Raw genomic sequence first — 22,201 nt, 5'->3', positions numbered from 1 at the left:
TTTATACCGGGTACCTGATACCCTTATTGATTAACATGATCTGTCTTAAGAGATTATGAGAGATAATAAGAAAAACAAGCAAAACATGTGCTAGATTAATCATTTTATTTCAAAATTTTGAAAGAAAAGTGGAAAAATGCTTCAATTTATAGACATTTTTTCTATTTCACATGTATAGGTCTGATTGACTGGGGTGTGAAATGTAACAGCCAGTGGTGTACTTCAGCTAGGACTGTCAGTCCCTATATTCATGAGGTGAGATAACCGATGGATATGTGTTCTAAATGTACTAAATTGACCACTTTTTACAAGTGTTTTCTATATCTCTATAGGAAAAACACCTACATAACTTTATACATGGGCGCAGACATTTTGGACACCCAAAGTTGTGCGGAGAAGAAAATGCTACACGGCACATGATTGGTCATTAAGAGAAAAGACTTGTTATGTATTTGACAAGTGAAATAAAGGTGATAAAAATCTCATATCAAGACTTAGGCTTCTTTGAGATATGTAGGAGTTACAGGTAAAAATTTGAAGGGAGGGGTGCACTTTGGTTAGAGATTTTCATTTGGTGCTGAACGCACCTAGTTGTAAACAAATGGAATTTGAAAGTAAAAGTGCAACGGCACGGTATATTTTTTCTGGCATGTTTTATTTTGCAAGATCTCGAACTTTCACGGCAAGAAAGTCATTTGCCCAAAATTGAATATATGAATCAGTGACAGGGGCTAAACTTTGTATGGAAGTCTATGGGAAAACAATTGGTGGTGTTTGTCCTATAGAGTAGGTATGTATTACATAGGTAAACATTGATTACAGCCAGAAAATCAATCAATTCCTATATTTTTGGCATTGGGATTATACTTTGGTTAATATTTACTATCTGTATAGAAATCAGAGGGTTTGGGTAAACTGAGGCCCCCAATGGGGACTCCACATGGTGCAAAAATGCCAAAATTTCCCCCCCTAGCTATCACATTTGCAATAAATGTACATGTAAATAATTTTTAATGAATATTTATGCTGAAATTTACTTGGAATGTTGTAAATAATACAATATTGATAATTATTGGCATCATTAATACACAAAATAGATGAATATCCCCCTCGCAGCTTGAGAAATTCATTTAAATCCATGTGTTTTATGAGTGTAGACATTGGTATAGATTGACTAAACATCTTCCAAATTTGTGTTAATCAGAGTTAATGGAATAATTCTTAACAATATTTGACTGTTTTGTTAACTAAATAGTTTACTTTGTTTTGACATAAGGGGCCTAATCCAGCTGCAAAGCAGATTTCAGTCATCTCATTAGTGCTGGTTTGAAATAAAAGTTGTGCTTTTGGTGTAACTGAGAGGTTACTAGTAGGATATCTTATTAAAATTACTGTACAATATATTGCAAAAGAAAATACATTGAAAATGCAAGAAATGTGCAAAATTATAAGTGAAAAAAATGGTGAAATGTGTTTCTAAATATCCCTCCCCCTTGTCAGATCCCATCTTGATATGCTGTAGAAAAAGGGGGGGGGTATATTTGTGCTCTAATGATATTAAAAAATGAAGGAAAAGAATTTTAATGTAGTATATTTGAATAACAAGAGTAATTCTTATCTGCAGTAATTTTTTTTAAATTTCTTGAGTATTTTTTTTATTATTATCTGAGTAAATCCTATTAAAACATTATTATTTTTTAAGCTATTACATAACAAATGCTTATAAAAAATTCAAAAGATGGTGTAAATAATAATTAATTATAATATAAATTACTACATGCATGTATCAGTATGTTTTAATAAAATAAAATGCATTTCAGCTATGCATCATCAAGAAGGAGAAGTTTAATGAACCCTCCCCTCTTACAATGAACAACATATGGACACTCCCAGGATGAACACTTTGCATTCATTAAGAGTTCCCAGGTATGGTTTTCTTAGCAAATCTAGTTAATCTCTTGATATTTAAGTTATTTAGAACTTTTTAAAGATTATTAGAATATAAACTTCCTCAGAACTGCAGTTATTTAAGCATTTTGCTTACAATTGAGCCCTGTATTCAGACAGACAACATGATTTATCTGCCCTTGGCATTTAATCAATTTAATAATTATGTCAATAATTAGAAATGATATGCAAATAAATATATTGGCCTTTCATGAGAATATACATATTTAACATTTATTACATGAAATTTCCTATAATAATGGCTAAAATGTAGGTCACCCCCTTCAGAATTACAAAATTTTCAGTGGGGGTGTATTTGATTCTCTGATGCCAGCAACCCATTCCTGATATACTTTTTTTTTTAAATCTAATGTTCTTTTAAATCAAACACAATTCTCTTTCTTTTCATTGATTATTTAATCTACATTAGCTTTTCCTCTTTCCATAACTGAGCATTTTCTTACAAAAACCTGCTGATTTTTTTCATTTTTCATTTATACCGGGTACCTGATACCCTTATTGATTAACATGATCTGTCTTAAGAGATTATGAGAGATAATAAGAAAAACAAGCAAAACATGTGCTAGATTAATCATTTTATTTCAAAATTTTGAAAGAAAAGTGGAAAAATGCTTCAATTTATAGACATTTTTTCTATTTCACATGTATAGGTCTGATTGACTGGGGTGTGAAATGTAACAGCCAGTGGTGTACTTCAGCTAGGACTGTCAGTCCCTATATTCATGAGGTGAGATAACCGATGGATATGTGTTCTAAATGTACTAAATTGACCACTTTTTACAAGTGTTTTCTATATCTCTATAGGAAAAACACCTACATAACTTTATACATGGGCGCAGACATTTTGGACACCCAAAGTTGTGCGGAGAAGAAAATGCTACACGGCACATGATTGGTCATTAAGAGAAAAGACTTGTTATGTATTTGACAAGTGAAATAAAGGTGATAAAAATCTCATATCAAGACTTAGGCTTCTTTGAGATATGTAGGAGTTACAGGTAAAAATTTGAAGGGAGGGGTGCACTTTGGTTAGAGATTTTCATTTGGTGCTGAACGCACCTAGTTGTAAACAAATGGAATTTGAAAGTAAAAGTGCAACGGCACGGTATATTTTTTCTGGCATGTTTTATTTTGCAAGATCTCGAACTTTCACGGCAAGAAAGTCATTTGCCCAAAATTGAATATATGAATCAGTGACAGGGGCTAAACTTTGTATGGAAGTCTATGGGAAAACATTTGGTGGTGTTTGTCCTATAGTCCGACGAACTCTACTTTCATTTTAGAAACCAAAAATGCCGATCCCGATTCAAATCTGAAATGTCCTCCAACTTTTTTAATGTAAAAATTAAAAGAAAAAGAAACAATAATGTTAAATTCTATATATTTTTTAAAATAAAAAGTTTTTAAAAAATGATAGAAATCCTCTATAAGGATTTACACTTTTTACACAAGCGGTGTGCATGAATGAGGGCGACTGCAAGGCGAGGATCTCTGATAATATATTTCTCAATTTTCAGAGTTCATGGACAAGCCATATATTCTTTAACAAAAATAATGATAAATATTATATTGTTAGATGTGTCATCTTTAAAACATTTTATTGAATAACTTATTGATTCATTGATAATTTGTTTGTTCATAAGTTAACAATCAAGCATAATTTGTGGAAAATGAGTCTACTGTAGCGATGAAAAATGAATGGATCAAGTCTTTTCATGGCCCCGTATCGAAGATTCGGGGGTTATAGTTTTTGCCCTGTCCGTCCGTCTGTCTGTCTGTTTGTTCGCAAAAACTTTAACCTTGCCCATATCTTTTGATTGATTGGAGCTATGACTTTCATATTTCACATGTGTATTCCTTGTGACAAAAGCTTTCTTTGGGTACCATCATATTTGACCTTTTGACTTTAACCTTGGAGTTTGACCCACTTTTGCAAAATTTTACGAGACTTTAACCTTGGTCATAACTTTTGAACAGTTAGTGATATGGGTTTCAAACTTCACATGTGTATTCCTTGTGACAAGACCTTCCTTTGGATACCAACCACTGTAACCTTTTGACCTTGACCTTGGAGTTTGACCTACTTTGAAAAACTATAACCTTGGCCATAACTTTTGAACAGTTGGTGCTATTGGAGCTATGACTTTCATATTTCACATGTGTATTCCTTGTGACAAATGCTTTCTTTGGGTACCATCATATTTGACCTTTTGACTTGAACCTTGGAGTTTGACCCACTTTTGCAAAATTTTACGAGATTTTAACCTTGGTCATAACTTTTGAACAGTTAGTGATTGGGGTTTCAAACTTCACATGTTTATTCCTTGTGACAAGACCTTCCTTTAGATACCAACCACTGTAACCTTTTGACCTTGACCTTGGAGTTTGACCTACTTTGAAAAACTATAACCTTGGCCATAACTTTTGAACAGTTGGTGCTTGGGGTTTCTATTTCTTGTGACAAGACCTTCCTTTGGATATTAATCACTTTGACCCTTTGACCTTGACCTAGAAGTTTGACCTACTTTTGAAAACTTTAACCTTGGCCATAACTTTTAAACAGTTGGTGCTTGGGGTTTTATACTTCACATGTGTATTCCATGTGACAAGATCTTCCTTTGGATATCAACAACTTTGACCCTTTGACCTTGACCTAAGAGTTTGACCTACTTTTGAAAAACTTTAACCTTGGCCATAATTTTTGAACGGTTAGTGCTAGGGCTAGGGCTTTTGTACTTCACATATGTAATCCTTGTGACAAGACCTTCCTTTGGATATCAACAACTTTGACGCTTTGAACTTGACCTTGGAGTTTGACCTACTTTTGGAAAATTTTGACATTGGCCATAACTTTTGAACATTTGGTGCTAGGGCTTTCGCATTTTATATGTCTATTCCTTGTGACAAGACCTTCAGAGTATGTCGGAAAGACATGTCAATTTAGTGTTTATCATCTGAAAATACATATGATCTAAAGTTTCGTGTTTTGTTGTCCAACCTGCACGTAAATGAACAAAAAATAACAGTAACTCGGGTCTTATAAAACCAAGACTGTTATTTCTAAAGTTGTAATGTATACATAGCTTTTCTAATCTACCTTCATGGATCTTTCCGGTGTAACGACGAAAAGTGACCCCCGTAGAATATTGACCGGGGGGTCAAATTTCTCCGTAGAAAAATGACCCCCCGGTCAATTTTCTACGGCAAGTAGGGTCATTTCTCGACCGTAGAAAACCCTTCCAGGCCGGTAATTCTACGACTCCACACACGTTGAAAAATGACCCCCATAGAAATCTGACCCCCTACTTTTTCACTATATATTTTATAATTAAACCTTTAGAAATGAGATGCGATATGCGTTAATCAGATGTTGGGGAGGGTCGGTGAAGGCCTAGAGTCTCCTGATTTTTTTCCATTCAAATGTATATTGGAGGAGGAGCAAAGTACCTTCCCCTCCTTAACGCCACTTCTCAATACTAGCATGATATACAATATACGTGGTATGGTTTTTTTTTTTTTTTTTGCTTGCATCCCATTGAGTATACATTATTGAGGAGCATAAATTCATAATTCATATATATATATATATATATATATATATATATATATATATATATATATATATATATATATATATATATATATATATATATTGTGCGGGGTGAGTGTTTGTGTCTGTCTGTCTGTCCGAAACATTTTTTTCGCTGCAGTTTTCTCTACAACAACTCATCGCAGATCCTTGAAAATTTAATACACTCTTTGGTTGCATGTTATACAGTGATATTCATTTTGGTACAAATCTTGTCCGTCTGTCTGTGCGGGTGGGGTATCACTAGAGAGCACTGGCTCATAGATTTCTTGTTTCCCCTGTAATTTTTGTACTTAAAATTATTGTTATCTCTATTGTAGGGAAAAAATTAATGTATCTAAATAACGTTAACTATGAAACACTGTATATATTGTTTGTATCAAGGGTCGCTATATGAAAAACACTGATACTAGTACATGTAGTTTCTAACAAAAAAAAACTATAGTTTACCAAAGTTAACTATAGTTTAATGCAGTATCAAAGTTTTTACTACGGTAAATCAAAGTTTTTTGTTTTTTGTTTTGGATACATGATTGTGATATTTTATGTTCTTAAATTTATACGTGCACATTTTTTATATTTTAGGGAACTACGAGGGGTGATCAAAATGTTCGTGAACTATCTCGTTATTTACAAAACCACAGTTCAGATCAAAATGAAATTTGGCACACATTTAGTCATAAACATGTTCTATAAATAGCAGATATTTGCTCCACGTTTAGACGTCACAATATAAAAATGATTCAATGAGTAGATGACGTGACAAAAATGGTTGCCTCAGTCTTACTTGAGCAACGAACGGCTTTAAAGTTTAACGTTTATCTTAGAAATTCCTTTTCAGTAGCATATAATAATTTGTACACGATTTATGAAGACAAAAAGACATGGTTTGTTCTGGTGCCCAGTGAAAGCAAGCTTGGTAAGAGATGTGTCCTTAGTTGAGCAATCTGTAAAGAAAGATCGCCAAATTACAGTTAGAAAAACAGCATTAATTTAATAGCAACAAATTCAAAAAATTAATCTGACACGAGAAGCATGCGAAAATATCTGACCCCGGCTATTAACACCCACCCCGCAGTTAAAATCAATCGTACCTAAAAGAAACCTGTAATGGTCATATGGACAAACAGAGTGGATGGAATTTGATGGGAAATTACATGTATAAACATGCAGAGATTACATGTCATAATCGTGTCTTGCAGAAATAAGATACCATAATTGTTCAATCGACGTAAGCAGTCTTTTCCGGCAATTAGCGATGTTCAATTTCGAGTGAAACATTCTCGAAGGGACAAAAAAGGCTAAAAATTTACTTTTGTAACCCTCGAATTTGTTATGTTGTTACATTTTATCTTATTTCAATTTATTTGTTAAGATATTCGCCTAAAAAACTTATCTGTAGATGGCAAAAAATGATTAATATACATGTACACGAATCTACACACATATGTTCATGTGTATGTACTGGTGATTCCAGATTATTTTTAAATTCATAAAAAGATGTCGTACATATAAGTCAATCCAAAACTTATTTTAAATGTGCCCTAATGAAATTATTATGACATTGTTGGGCAGAGAAAATTAGTTAATGAAATTTTTTTAATGCATTTTATTTCAATATAGGAACAACATCCACCAATTCTTTCGATTCTAGTGCCTTCAATTCGTAAGAGAAGACAACTTCACAACAAACTATAGATAATGAAGAATTAATTTTAAAAAAAATTAATTGCTTCCCTTTTAATTAAATTTCATCCTTAATTCAGTGAGGTAGATCCTTAACAAAAGTATCTCATTATATCCTGTAAACTCCAAAACTTGCCATTTTTTCAATAATTTGTGACATGAATTATTAAGCCAAGAGTTGTTAATCTGCACTGATGCACTGAAATCTTGTGATAAATTACAAAAACGAATGTCAATGCACTTGCATTCGAAAAAAATACATTGTTTCACACAGTGAACATATATGTTTAGAAAATATGCTAAGATAAATATATTGTTTAATCTTTTACATTTTTAATAGTTATTATTATACCTAATTATGTTCCCCAAACGGAGTTTGGGAACATATTGTTTTTACTCTGTTTCTTATTATTATTATTATTATTATTAAGGTCTTCCGTCTCCAACGGAAGACCTTATTGTTTTCGTTCGGTTTCTTTTTCCCTATTATTAAGGTCTTCCGTCTTCACGGAAGACCTTATAGTGATTCTACTGTTTCTTATTATTATTATTATTATTATTATTATTATTATTATTATTATTATTTTTCATTTTTATTTTTCTGACCTTTTCAAATCGCGATATCTCAAAAACTACTCAATCATTTTCAGCCAAATTTTCAGGAATGATGTGTTATCTCATGCCATTTTGAAATATTGAAAAAGTTTGGAAAAAATTACTTCCGGTCAGGAATTATTACGATTTTTCACTTTTTCCACTAAAAATCTAGTCCGTGAATGTTCTCAGAAACTGTTAAAGGTAGGAGTCTGAAACTTTCAGGTATGATAGAATGTCGTTTCTAGATGTGTGATCGAAACATTTCGTGTGTCGTCGCCACTTCCGGTCGTCAAAGGAAGTGATTTAAAAAAGGCAATTTTTTGAACTTTTTTGTTTTTCATTATTTTTCTATGATATTTACAGCTTTAACAGAGAGTCTTACCAGAATGCTAATTATGTAATTTATTAAAAAATTGATTAACCCAGACTCTAAATATTTATCATTTTTCAATTTTAAGCGATGGTCTTCGATAGCGTAATTGTAAGTGCGTTGAATTTTCACGCAGGCGACCAGGATTCAATCCCCAGGATGTCCGAGTGTTTACTCATTTTTCGGGGGCCCAAAATATAATTTTTTTCTTAAATGGGGGGGGGGGCTATGTCCTTCGACATCAGAGCAGCGGTGTTTGACGTCACATTAACGGCGTGTCTTTTTAGTCCTTCATAAAGTGTTTGCAGTTGACATTTGCACTAATGCATACATGTATATGCAGTTGTGATATATATAAATGAGGTACACATGTATATGTAGCTAGGTACATATGCAATTGTATCACAAATTGAAGACTTGCCAACTTGTTTTTTGTAGAATTTATTATTTTCTCATGATGATTATTAATAGAATTACATAAAGCAATTTCAAATGAGAAAAAGAACTTAATGACATTTAGTTTAGAGCAAGATCCATCATAATTAAGAGCTCAAAGCGGCTAAGCATAAAAGGTATTGTCAATTAATGATAAACAGTGTATTTACAAAATAAAACTACTCGAACATTATGTGAAAAAAAATATGCTTTCACGAAATACATCAGTGAATTGTCAATCAGTTTCTTATGTGTGAGTGGTGCTGACTCGGAGAGACAGAAGAGCATATGCGATAATAAGGTGTCAGTCGTCCGTCCGTCTGTCTGTCTCTAAACGATTTTTCAAAATGCTACTCCTCCTACAGTTTTCGTCTGATTTAAATATAACTTGGCACAAAGTAGACTACACTAAGATAAATAATTCTGTCTAACGGTTTTTGATTTCGATGAACGGTGTCGTCATGGTGACGAAAAATAGAAATTTCTGTGATATATTTCCGAAACACTACTCCTACAGTTTTACTCTGATTTTGGTATAACTTGGCACACAAGTAGACTACACTAAGAAACATAATTCTATTTATCGGTTTTCGATTTTCATGAACGATGTTGCCATGGTTACTAAAAATAGAAATTTCTGTGAAATACTTTCAAACGCTACTCCTCCTACAGTTTTGGTCTGATTTCAGTAAAACTTGGCAAATATGTACACTACACAAAGAGACATAATTCTGCTTATCGGTTCTTGATTTCAATGAACGGTTTTGCTATATGGTTACTAAAAATAAATTTTCACAATATAAACGTTTAATCATATTTTATGTGTGAAGGTGTCAAAGGGAATGTAAAACATAACAAATATTGTTTAGTGAGAAAGCAACTTCTCTTATGACAAAGAAGGGACGGAAGACCTTCTTGTTGCCATGGCAACAAGGTTCTAGTTATTATTATTATTCTTTTTTTTTCTTACCGATTTTGTGCAAGCGAGTTTTCGGAAACGGCTCGTTCGATTTTCACGAAACTTTCAGATCTGATAGATATTGATCTGAACCTTATTGGAAATTTTTTATATTGATGACGTCACTTCCGGTCGTGAGATATGGACGATTTTCTGATTTTCAGAGGGTCGGCTTGTCCTGGCAATCACTCCTAAACGCTTAAAGATATTGAGTTGAGATTCTCAGTGAAGATAGAGGAAGGATTGTAGATGTGCTTTTTTGAGTCTATATCTTCCCAGCGCAAAAGGCGCTGAAGCTCGCCTGGGCGCGAAAAATAGGCTCATAAGCATCTCGCAAAAATTGACACGTTTTCTTTTATATCTTTATACCTGTAAACATTTTGTTAAAACATATATAACAAAAGTTGTGCAAAATGATAAGAGCTTTTATTTAATATCAAAGAAAAGGGCTGACCCCTCCTATTAAGGGTTCACAGGGGCCAAAAGTCTTTTATCCATAACTCTTTAACGGTCAATATTTCGTTATAAATTACTGAAGCAAAAATGTTTATCTTAACAATTTGCAACTACGTTTTATAAAATCGGGATCACATATTACGTAATAAGGGGCCATAAGGGGCTAGAATGATAAATCTTTGATGCTTTATATCTTGGAAAGGGGAAATATTTTGATAAGCATTATTGAACAAAAGATGTTCAGAATAATGTTCTAAACAATTTGCACCCTTTCAATTTTTGTAAAACGGCCCCATTAAGGACTTGGAGGAGTGGCCCCTAAATATTTCTAATCTAGATATCTCGAAAACGAAAAGAAATTTCTGAATAGTTGTTGAACAAAAAATCTTCATAATAATAAGGCCTTTCATTTGATATTAAGAAAATGGGGCTGACCCCTCAAACTAGGGGCTCAGAGGGGCCAAAAATCTTTAAGGTCATGTGTTACGTAATAAGGGGCCAAAAGGGGCTTGAATGCTAAATCTATATCTCAGCAAGGGGAAATATTTTAATAAGCAATATTGAACAAAAGATGTTCAGAATAATGTTCTAAACAATGTGCATCCTTTCATTTTTTGCAAAACGGACCCATTAAGGACTTAAAAGGTTGGCCCCTAAATATTTCTATTCTACATATCTCAAAAACGAGAAGAAACTTCTGAATAGTTGTAGAGCAAAACATGCTTAAAATCACAAGTCTTTTCATTTGATATCAAGAAAAAGAGGCTGTCCCTTCAAATTAGGGGCTCAGTGGGGCCAAAAGCCTTTCATCTATTATAAAAATAGGATCATATATTGCAAAATAAAGGGCCAAAAGGGGCCAGAATGCTAAATCTTTGACGCTTTATATCTCGAAAAGGGAGAATATTTTGATAAGCAATACTGAACAAAAGATGGTGAGAATAATATTCTAAACAATACGCATCCTTTCAATTTATGCCAAACGACCCCATGAGGGATGGCCCCTAAATATTACATTCTGCATATCTCCACAATAAAAAGAGATCTCTGAATAGATGTTGAACAAAAAGTCTTCAAAATCACAAGACCTTTCATTTGATATCAAGAAAAAGGGGCTGACCCTCAAATTAGGGGCTCAGAGGTGCCAAAAGACTAATATGTAACTCTTCAACGATAAAGAATGTGTTATAAATTACTGAAGCAAAAATGCTTAACATAACAATATGCAACAATATGTTGTAAAATTTTGATTCTCTATTGCGTAATTAGGGGTCATAAGTGGCCAGAATGTTAAATCTTTTACGCTTCACATCTCAAAAAGGGGAAACATTTTGAAAAGCAATATTGAGCGAAAGATATTCAAGATATATTATATAAATCTAAAGAATGAAATCCAAGGAGGGAAATCTTTATATCATTATCTTTTAACGAAAACTTAATCAAAATCACATCTCATCTCATCGAAAAATCGGACGGAAGACCTACTCGTTGCTCGCAACGAGATCTCATCTAGTTATTATTCTTTTTTCTTCTTATTTCTTCTCCGGTACTTTTTTGTCCGCGAGTGTTCTCGGAAACTGCTCAACCAATTGAGTTAAAACCTTTTTAGGGTTAATAGGCATGTTATGTAGATTTGCGGAACAAAGGTCATTTTGCGCGCACGTGCATGCACGTGCGTGCGCGTGCAATGGGTAAAATGACCAATATACTTGATATAGCTGTAATTTTTATATTTTTTGGTGAAATGCTTTGATACTCAGAATATAAGGATATATTAAAAGTGTGAACAAGATGACATGGTCAACATGCACATGCATGCGCGTGCGCGCACGCGCAAAGCGTAAAAAGACCAATTTACTTGATTATATCGTAACTTTTATACTTTTTGATGAAATGCTTTGATACTCAAAATATTTATATATATAGAAAGAGTAGACAAGATGAGATGGTCATCATGCACATGCATGCATATGCATGCACGTGCGCGCGCGTGCAATGTGTTAAATGACTAATATAATTAATATAGCCGTAATTTTTATATTTTTTGATGAAAAGCTTTGATATTAAGAATATATATATATATATATTAAAAGTGTAGACAAGATGATTTGGCCATGATGCACATGAATGCACATGCGCGCGCGTGCAATGTGTTAAATGACCAATATACTTAATATAGCCGTAACTTTTATATTTTTTGATGAAAAGCTTTGATACTATGAATTAACAGACATATTATAAGTGTACACAAAATGGCATGGTCATTATGAACATGCATGCATGTGCGCGTGCGCGCAATGCTAAGATGACCAATATGCTTGATTTAGCCGGAACTTATATATTTTTTGATGAAATGTTTTGATACTGAGAATATAAAGATGCATATATAGTATAGACGGGATGACTTGGTCATTCTGCACATGCATGCACGTGCGCGCGCGTGAAATGCAAAAAATGACCAATATACTTCATTGCCTTATTTAATGAAGCTTACAGGAAAAAAGTCACCAAAACGGAGTTGGGGAGCGTTTGGAGAACATCTGTAACGGTCCCCGTTACAATTATAACTAGTTATAATTATTCTATACAAAGCGTTATCTGATTGGTTCTAGATTATCACGTGACAGGGCCATAAAACTTCATATTTCCCTGTCGTCGTCATGCTTTTCATCATATTCAACCTCTTCGGAGACCTAGTGCATTTTTCCGCAATAGTTATCGTTTGTTGAACGAAAACTCCAGAGAGTAGTAGCCTGGTTCACGTCACAACTTCTCTAAATTCTTTCAGTAATATATTAAATTTAAATTAAGAGCGAATTGAGAGCGGTGCCGAATGTGAAAGTTTATGTTTATTTTTAAAGTTTTTGCTTGTTTCGATATAATAAACAATTTATTGCATGAATGTTCGGGAAACATAAAGATTTATTCAGCCAAGAAATATCATATTCCCCTCGGGCTGAATAAATCTTCATTATTCCCTCACAATCATGCAATAAATGTATAATGTTATTTGTTGAGTCTCTGTGATGTCATCTTACCAAAGAGATTGTGTCGGGAGGATCCACAGTGTGGTATGTGAGGAGGTTCTATTAGGTGCCCTATCCCAGGATACTTAATCATCTGGAATCGATGTTTGTGTTCTTTTGGTACAAGTTCCATAAATCTCTCAGTAAGTTTTGGATTTAGAGCACGGTCATCTTCTCCCACAATGCACAGCACGGAGGCAGGTGTGGTCCATACCTGTGGTGATAAATCATATATCTAGAATCTGATTTCATCTTTAGTTATACAGGTAAAAATAATACTACCTAGATATTACTGAGATGGTGACCATCTCAAAGGGTCCAATTTTAAGTAAAGAACTTTAGGTCTAATGAAAAGGACTTGCAAAATAGTTTACCTTTTACTTTCTCATACACTTAAGGGCACTCTTTTGGTGAGGTATGAGCCAGATGGGACCAAATGGAGAGATTTTTTTTTTCACTCAGAGATCAAAGGCACTGTATGGGTGAGGTATAAGCCAGATAGGAACAAGTGAAGAGAATATTTGTTCCAGACAAGAAAATTGGATCAAAGTCACTGTACACTCTCTACTTATAAGCAATATATAACTGAACTAAGAGCCAGACTGGACCAAGGAACTCCGAAGAAATCTGATTTGATCTTGACCTTTGATCTAGAATCTTGGTTCAAGGTCAGTGTACATTCTTATCCAAAGGACACTCTATGGAAGAGTCACATAGGACCAAGGAGAGAGAAATTGACCTGGTCAAGGATTTTATACAGAGATTTATTATGACCTTGAATGGCAACCGGGGGTGGGGGTGGGGGGTATAATCCTAACAAGTGAAAACGGACGGACAGCTACACCAATGACACACTTATCACTATATTAAGGGCACTACAGAGTGAGTCCCAAATCATGAACCCAGTCATTGATCTTACCTTGCTGTAGATATCGTCAGAAGGCTTCAGACATCCTGTTGTATCCATTCCATAGGGTGTGAACTTAACTTCCTTTAATAAAAATCTGAAGAAAAAAAAATTTTATCTTGCCTTAATATAGTTCATAAGTGTATCAAATTTGTAACGAAGAAAATTTTTTAGAAAACTGCATGAGGAAATCCTTGAAATAAGTTTAAGCAGAAATCTGCATACTCGGTGCATTGTATGTCGCCTTTGCTGTATTTCATAGGCACGTCTGAGCAGAAGGGAACAGCGTTCACAAGGACTACTGCTTTCACCTGTACGATGAAAAATATTCATATCTATAACTTTAGCATTTACAATTTACCTTTCAAAGAAAATGATAACCAATGCACCACATCTAAAAGTTTCATGAATTCTATTGAAATCGAACAGTTTTAGACATTTTTTATTTTCCCAACATGTAATCCCGCAGTACTAGTAACATTTCAGTAACATTTCAGTACCTTAGAGGAATTTCGAACCATTATTTTCTAGAGCGTATTCTCCGCTTTTGACAGTGATAGGACCCCTACACCTGATGACATCACTACCGGTAATCTACTGAACCATTCTGCACTCTCGTAAATTTAAAAGGAATATAAATCACTGTCTCTAAATAATAATCATACGGCATTGCCTGTCTTTTTTCAACAATTTGATTCTTTGAAAGTTGTTCCAGCTTATATACTTCTTTAATGTAAACAGTATTTAATGACTTCAAACACCTTTTAGCCTCAACTTTCTTCTTTTTGTTGTTTGGATGATTATTGGCTTGCAAGTAAATAAATGCTCCTTGTATTTTATTTTACACTTAAAGCGATTATTTAACATAGTGTTAAAATGCATTACAATACGGTTTCTCTTGTTTTTGTACGAACTAAATATTTTCATTGGTCATTATTTGAAAGGAGTATTATCATAATATTCCTACGCACATGAGAGAAACTTGGTTGTCATCACTTTTACAACTGATGCCCCTTCAAAGCATTCCCAAAAATTAATAATACTTTCAGCTGTATAGCTTACTATGAAATAATCTAAAGTGACATCGGTCAGGAATTTAGGTAAATCATCGTAAGCGAAGAATGCCAAAGAGAGAACACAGAATCCCCTAGAAGCCAGCAGAGCTCCTCTGTGTTCAAACAGACTTCCTCCGCTACTGAACAGGTCAATTACACCGAGAAACGGCCCAGGCCCTGTAATGATTAAAGAAACATCATTACAGGTCAATTACACCGGGAAACGGTCCAGACCCTGTTATGATTAAAGAAATATCATTTCAGTTTTTCTTCTTTAAACGAACTCTGGAATTTTTCAAGTTTTCATTAAGAGGACGACTTGATATTATTGCATCAGTTGATCATGGTACAGAAAAAATACATGGTTTCAGTTTATGAATGTGTGTGTGTGTAATAAAAAACATAATAAATCACATGAGATACCTGAAGGAGTGAAAAGCACACCCCTTATATTTCCTTCCCTCACTCTTTCTCTTCGAACACTCTTGTGTTTGTACCATCTGTAAACTTTCGATATGGCTAAAGGTTTTTAGTGGGCGGATCAAAGAGCTCATCCCAGCACAGGTGTCCTTCAAGTACAGCAAGTGTCACAATTATGGGTGTTGTGACATTTCTCTTCAGGAATCTTATTTGTTGTCTCTGGGAAGGTTCCGGCTTCATACTCCAAAATAACCCCATAGGCTCTACACCTATATAAATGCAGTCCTATTGCATGCAGTGGTTTAATAAATAAAAAATATAATTGAAAAGCGGATCAAAGTCTAAGACGCTTTTATCAAAAAGTCTTAATTTTGAGATCGTAGTATACCTCTAATACATTTTCAATACGTATATTATGGATTAATGTTTTGTTTTTTTTTTAAAATGCGTAATCAAAAACTTGTCAAAAAGTATATGCATATTATTTTCTATTAGCATTCAACTTTTAAATTATCTACATTCCTTATGGTATCATCATTGGAACATTCCGTATTAAAGTGCTACGAACCTGTGTACGTTCCTTGTACCGGAGCCTGCCTCTCCACCATCACGTGACCTCCCTGTGTTGAGGTAAAGCATCCATAGGAACAGAATCTCTGACCTTCCTCCTGAAATGAGGCTTTAATAGTAACGGGTTTATTTTGGGGTAGACCCTCCACTTCAATATGAACTCTCTCATCAACTAGAGCTTCCATTGGGTCCACAATTATTTTTACTCCAGACATGTTGTTACTTTAAACCTTTGTCTGTAACGGCTAGGTCTCCGTACACAAGGCTAGGAAAATTCCAAGAGAAGATACATGTATATTATACAGGATGCGTTATACAAGTATATAATTAAACAATATTACGATAATACACGTACATCTACAGATATATTTAATCTGTACTTTGTCTTTATTCTTATCATAAAAAAAATGCCCCACTTTTCAATTTAAGTTTATTCATTGATTGTCGTAAACATGTACTCTCCGTGCATTTACATGCACACTTCCGGCGTATCAATAGATATCATGAATCTGTTTTTAGCGGTCTATAATTGCATGTAATTTTAAATAAAAGTTTGAAAATTCCTTTTAATTCTATGTAATTAACTACAACAATAATCTAGATGAAATATGGAGATAACGAACAGTATTCAAGCTCAGAGTCCATTTAAAGAATACAAATCGGGAGTAGAGCAAACACGGACCTCTAAGAACATCAGAGGGAGGATCAGGTGCGATGGAGGAGAAAGCATCCCCTGTCGACCGATCACGACCGCCGTATGCTCCTTGTCAGGATCGGGTAAGCGGAAAAAATTGCAGTGTTTAAATAATAGCCTAACAATTAGTATGAAAAACGTCAGTCAGCATTTGACCTAATAATAGATTGTGTCTGCTGATAAGGTCATTGTATCGACCATAGAACTTGAAATGATGACTTCAAAAGAGGCTTTTGATATCCCTGTTTCATCAATTTGTTGGTAAATAGCTTGCCTCGTTTTAAAACTTGATCGCACCTAGAGTATGCTCTTGGTATCGAATCAACAGGGAGACATAAACACCCAAATGCAGGGGAAAAGTGTATATTGCTTGTTGTTTGGGGGAAATTAATTTTATAAAGATGATATTGAATATTATTATGAAGTGTTGTCATTTTCTTTACATGCCGGAAGAAGATATCCATCACTGGACTGATCTATTGATAAAAAAATCTTGAAATAGAACATTAAACAACATCAGAAAAAAGAAATATCTATTTGCATGGAATACTTGAAATAAATTGAATAAGTGATGCTGTCATGAAATATGAAATAATCTGTGGGTATAAAAAGCCTCCTTAAGATTTTACTCTGCTTCATATGAATACAAAAAAAAGGGCCTACTAATAACGGGGTGTAATTGGTACCCATGGAAATTCCAACAAATTGTTGACGACCTGCTTTCCAAAGACTACATTATAGGATTAAACGTTCTTTTTTCAGAATTTATCGATGTGTAAACTCATGCCTTTGTACTCACAAACTGAATAAAAGTGCGAAGCACTTTTATGTGAAGTTTGTGAGTACAAAGGCATGAGTTTACACATCGATAAATTCTGAAAAAAAGAACGTTTAATTCTTATAATTCCAATTACGAAGTTTTAAAATTATTTCTCTTTGAAGCCTCCATACAATCTGTTATGTACAGCGTAGGAATACTTTATGTCGCAATCGAGATGAACGTCGATAAATTCAACTTTAATTGTCAAAACATTTAATAAAATAAGCTTATAAAAACTCTTAGAATATTGTTTAAGTCAACAAATATCGTAAATACGAGTACACTTCAAAAGAATTCGTCCTTGACCATGCATATAGGCCATGTTGACAATATAACGACAGACGCTCTAAAACGAAAGTAGCAGACCGACGACAACCCTGATTTGCTCTGGTTTGTTCAAAGACGGGACAGAATATAGGATGTAGAAAAATGAATTTGATGCTAATAAGGCAAGAGTCTAAGGTACGTTTCTCTTTCCTATCACAGCGCTACCGAGAACTGAGCTGATTTGTTTTGTAGGCCTATTATGAACGTCGACAATATGACTTCACAATCGTGATCTGACGGTAACATAAACATAATATTCCCGTCTGTCAATCCTGTATGTCGTTAGTTTTGTTTTAATTTCAAGTTTCCGTAATTGTTTAGCTAAAACACAGAATAGAAGTAGGCCTAACAATTTGTTTGATTTTTTTTTTTTTACAATAAAATCTAGGTCAATAAAGTAGTTCTGATTGAGAATTTATCGATGTGTAAACTTTTTCTTGAATTTGTTCTCGTCCAATCAAAACACAGGGAATCAATAGATAAAATTAAGATTGGAATTATAGATAGATATTGTCAATCAGAAACTCAAGCATCTTTATAATATCAACATCAGAGTCCTTGTGTGTACAATGAGAATGTTTTTGAACAAAATAATTTTGCAGTGACTAATAACAAGGTAAGTATATTTACGAGTTCCATTTTTTATTGAAAAAGCACCTTTCTATGATATCAAGATGACTGGACTTAAATTTATCGTGGGAAATGTTGTATAAAGTGTTGAAAAGACGTACGTTTTGATGTTATTGATTTTAGTAAAATTTTGTAATTTTCAAATTTTCTAAAACTTAATTTCTTGAAATTTTTTAATATCCACATCTGATTTACACCACATCTCGAATATACTGTTGTACAGTACCCTGAAGTTTCCCCTTCATTACAGTTAATATTTTAGTATGGGAATTTCTGCGAACAAGAGAGTTTATTCGTTCGTGCTTGGAAAAAACTGGAGCTGTGCATCCATTTATACTTAATTTCTTGAGATAAAATGTAGGATAAAATGTGGGATAAAAAACACCCAGTGAGTTAGGGAGATAAAAAAAAAAGATATGTTCAATGGAATATTAAGTAAAAAAAAATCTACAAACAATTATATTTTTTGCATCAATTTTACATTTTCAGAAGGGAGAAGAGGAAGTTAGTGTGTTTCAAATGCAAGTATGTCAATGTAAGGGAAGTGAAAAAAGAATGAACCCCAGCTGATATAGATTTTATTTTAAAGAAATGAGGATAAGCTGTATCAGCATGTTAGTGAATGTTGTACCCATTCATATATCCTTTCAAAATGATTTCCTAATTTACTTTTGGTTTTAGAAAACTTACTGCAGTAGAACCCAGACATTTCGAAGTTTTGAGGATTCAGCTTGTTTTTTTTTTAATTAGGAATCCTAGGTTAGAATTGGCTACAGCTTAGATTAAAGTTGAATGCATGTGAACTGGAAAAAAAAAAACTCTTCATAACTACAAGGCATTGTTAATCATATTGATATTGAAGCATATCCATGTTTTGTGGATTTAGAGACCCCTCGGAGTTAAAATATTGCCTTATTAATTCATGCTGACACATTTTTTCATGGGAATATCAAGAGGTGTTTTTTTTTTTTTTTTTTTGTTTTTTTTTTTTTTTGAAAATCTGAATAAAAACAGCAGAGTTAAAGATATAAGTTACTCAGGTGAGTATTTTGACCCATGGGCCCCGTGATTCAAATGCTTTTGAAATTATTTCTTATGTTTGATGTTGTATCTCTATCAAATCTCTAATTGATTTGTATTTAAAAGCATGGAAACATTTCGTCACTAGACCCCTACTCCTTGTATACAATTTTCAACTCTCATGAATACTTTCAGTACTTTGATTTTGGTGTTGCCCCTGAGCTTGCATCCCAACCCACAACTGGTCGGGCGCCCCTTTTCAAAAATCCCGCATTCTCCACTGAGGGTAGGGAGGGGTCCATCAGATAATTGTTTAGGCAGTTCATATCCCCAATGCCATCCCATTTACACCCTTTTATTAGTATTTATTTACATTTCCAAATATTTTTTCCTTTAGATTCTTTCCAGATTAGAAGTTCATGTTCTCATGAACTACCGTGGGATGAGTAAAAATATTTCTATTGTGATGTGATTGAAGTCAAAAAGAAGTGCAAACTTTTTTTTCAAAAATGATAGTTGAATGACACAAAATCTAGCAAGTCATCAGAAAAATAATGTAAATATAAGATATGAATTTAATTTTTGAGAATTCATGAGGTACATGAAGTACAACGCTTCACACCTGCTAACGCGCTTCATGAAATATGCTGACTTGAACCGTCATAGTTCATGTCCTCATGAATTCTCAAAAATTAAATTGATTTCTTAATTATAATATCTTAAAGAGATCAAGAGATAGTTTTATGACTCCCTTTTCAGTGATATGCTTAAAAACCATTTTGATTATCTGCTATAAGTGTGGGTTGTTTTTGTTTGTTTGTTTGTTTTTTGTTTTTGTTGTTGTTCTTTTTTCCTGTTCGAAAGAAGGATGGATCCACCCTTTTCCCGGATACCGAAGGTTCTGTACTTTCTGGAAAACATTAAATGGTTTTGTTTCCGTTCGCCTTTTTTATTCTCTCTCTCTCTCTCTCTCTCTCTCTCTCTCTCTCTCTCTCTCTCGGGGGGGGGGGGGGTAGGTTTATCATAAAAATGTAATTGAATGTATTCTAAGATATGCACATTTTTGAACAGTGAACAGTTTTGAAACAGTGTTCTTCTATCATCAACAAAATTGAAATATATTGTGCTGAATATTTTCTGATTTTAAAATCCTCCTGCATATTCATACTTATATCCATTTTTTACCGGCGGGGGGGGGGGGGGGTTCCTATTGTATACCGGCATATTCAATATGCCAGGATTAATTTTTATGCCCCGCCATGAATATGGCCGGGGCATATAGTGTTTGTCATGTCCGTCTTCCGTCCTTCTGTCCTTCTGTCCTTCCGTCACACTTTGCGTTTAGCTCTATTCAAAGCTCAGTTTCAAAGAAACTATCCAAGATATTTTTATCAAACTTCATATGCTGATAGATATTGATGAGAGCTATGCAACTGCATCAACATTTTTTGACCTTGACCTTTCCTTTGACCTTGACCTCACTTTTCTTAAATAAGTTTTTAGCTCAGTTTTAAAGATACCATTCAAGATAGTGTTATCAAACTTCATATGCTGATACATACTGATGAGAGCTATTCAACTACATCAACATTTTTTGACCTTGACCTTTTTTGACCTTGACCTCACTTTTCTTAAATTAGTGTTTAGCTCAGTTTTAAAGATACCATTCAAGATAGTGTAATCAAACTTCATATGTTGATACATATTGATGTAAGTTATTCAACTGCATCAACAATTTTTGACCTTGACCTTCCATTTGACCTTGACCTCACTTTTCTTAAATTAGTGTTTACCTCAGTTTTAATGAAACCATTCAAGAATTTTTTACAAACTTCATATGCTGTTACATACTGATGAGAGCTATTCAACTGCATCAATATTTTTTACCTTGACTTTTCCTTTGACCTTGACCTCACTTTTCTTAAATAAGTTTTTAGCTCAGTTTTTAAGATACCATTCAAGATAGTGTTATCAAACTTCATATGCTGATACATACTGATGAGAGCTATTCAACTGCATCAACATTTTTTGAGCTTGACCTTTCCTTTGACCTTGACCTCACTTTAGTGTTAAACTTTAGTGTCAAACTTTATATGCTGATACATACTGATAAAAGCTATTCAACTGCATCAATATTTTTTGACTTTGACCTTTCCTTTGACCTTGACCTCACTTTTCTTTAATTAGTGTTTAGCTTAGTTTTAAAACCATTCATAATACTTTTATCAAACTTCATGTGCTAATACATACCGATGTAACCTTTCAACTGCATAAACATTTTTTTTTTACCTTGACCTTTCATTTGACCTTGACCTCACTTTTCTTAAATTTGTGTCAAAATTCATATGCTGATACATACTAATGTAAGCTATTCAACTGCATCAATATTTTCACCTTGACCTTTCCTTTGACCTTGACCTCACTTTTCTCAATTTGTGTTAAAATGTTGCATTACTAATATACCCTCGGCGGGGCATTCATGTCCTATGGACATATTTCTAGTTTTTTTATCAATTCAGAATGGCTATCAATTTATCTTCCATTACTCTGTTAGGATAATTCAACTTTTTCAAATTATTATTATTAATATTTATAATGTTATTTTTAATATCTATAATGCAGAGGTAGGGGTACGGTAAAATGTTTTCCGATGAAAAATTTTAAAGCAATGAA

The 22,201-nt window shown here is 33.7% G+C and overlaps 1 pseudogene; it reads right to left on the bottom strand.

Annotated features, from left to right (window-relative positions):
* Nucleotides 1-13,065: 13,065 nt before the first annotated feature.
* LOC133201237 (acyl-coenzyme A amino acid N-acyltransferase 2-like) lies at nt 13,066-16,252 on the bottom strand (annotated as a pseudogene).
* Between the last annotated feature and the right edge of the window lie 5,949 nt (nt 16,253-22,201).

This window comes from Saccostrea echinata, unplaced genomic scaffold (genome assembly GCF_033153115.1).
Source record: "Saccostrea echinata isolate AGI-Se365-2 ecotype Australia unplaced genomic scaffold, CSIRO_AGI_Sech_v1 ptg000043l, whole genome shotgun sequence".
NCBI lineage: Eukaryota > Metazoa > Mollusca > Bivalvia > Ostreida > Ostreidae > Saccostrea > Saccostrea echinata.
Note: the sequence above shows the minus strand (reverse complement) of the source record. Positions and strands in the feature narration are given on the sequence as shown.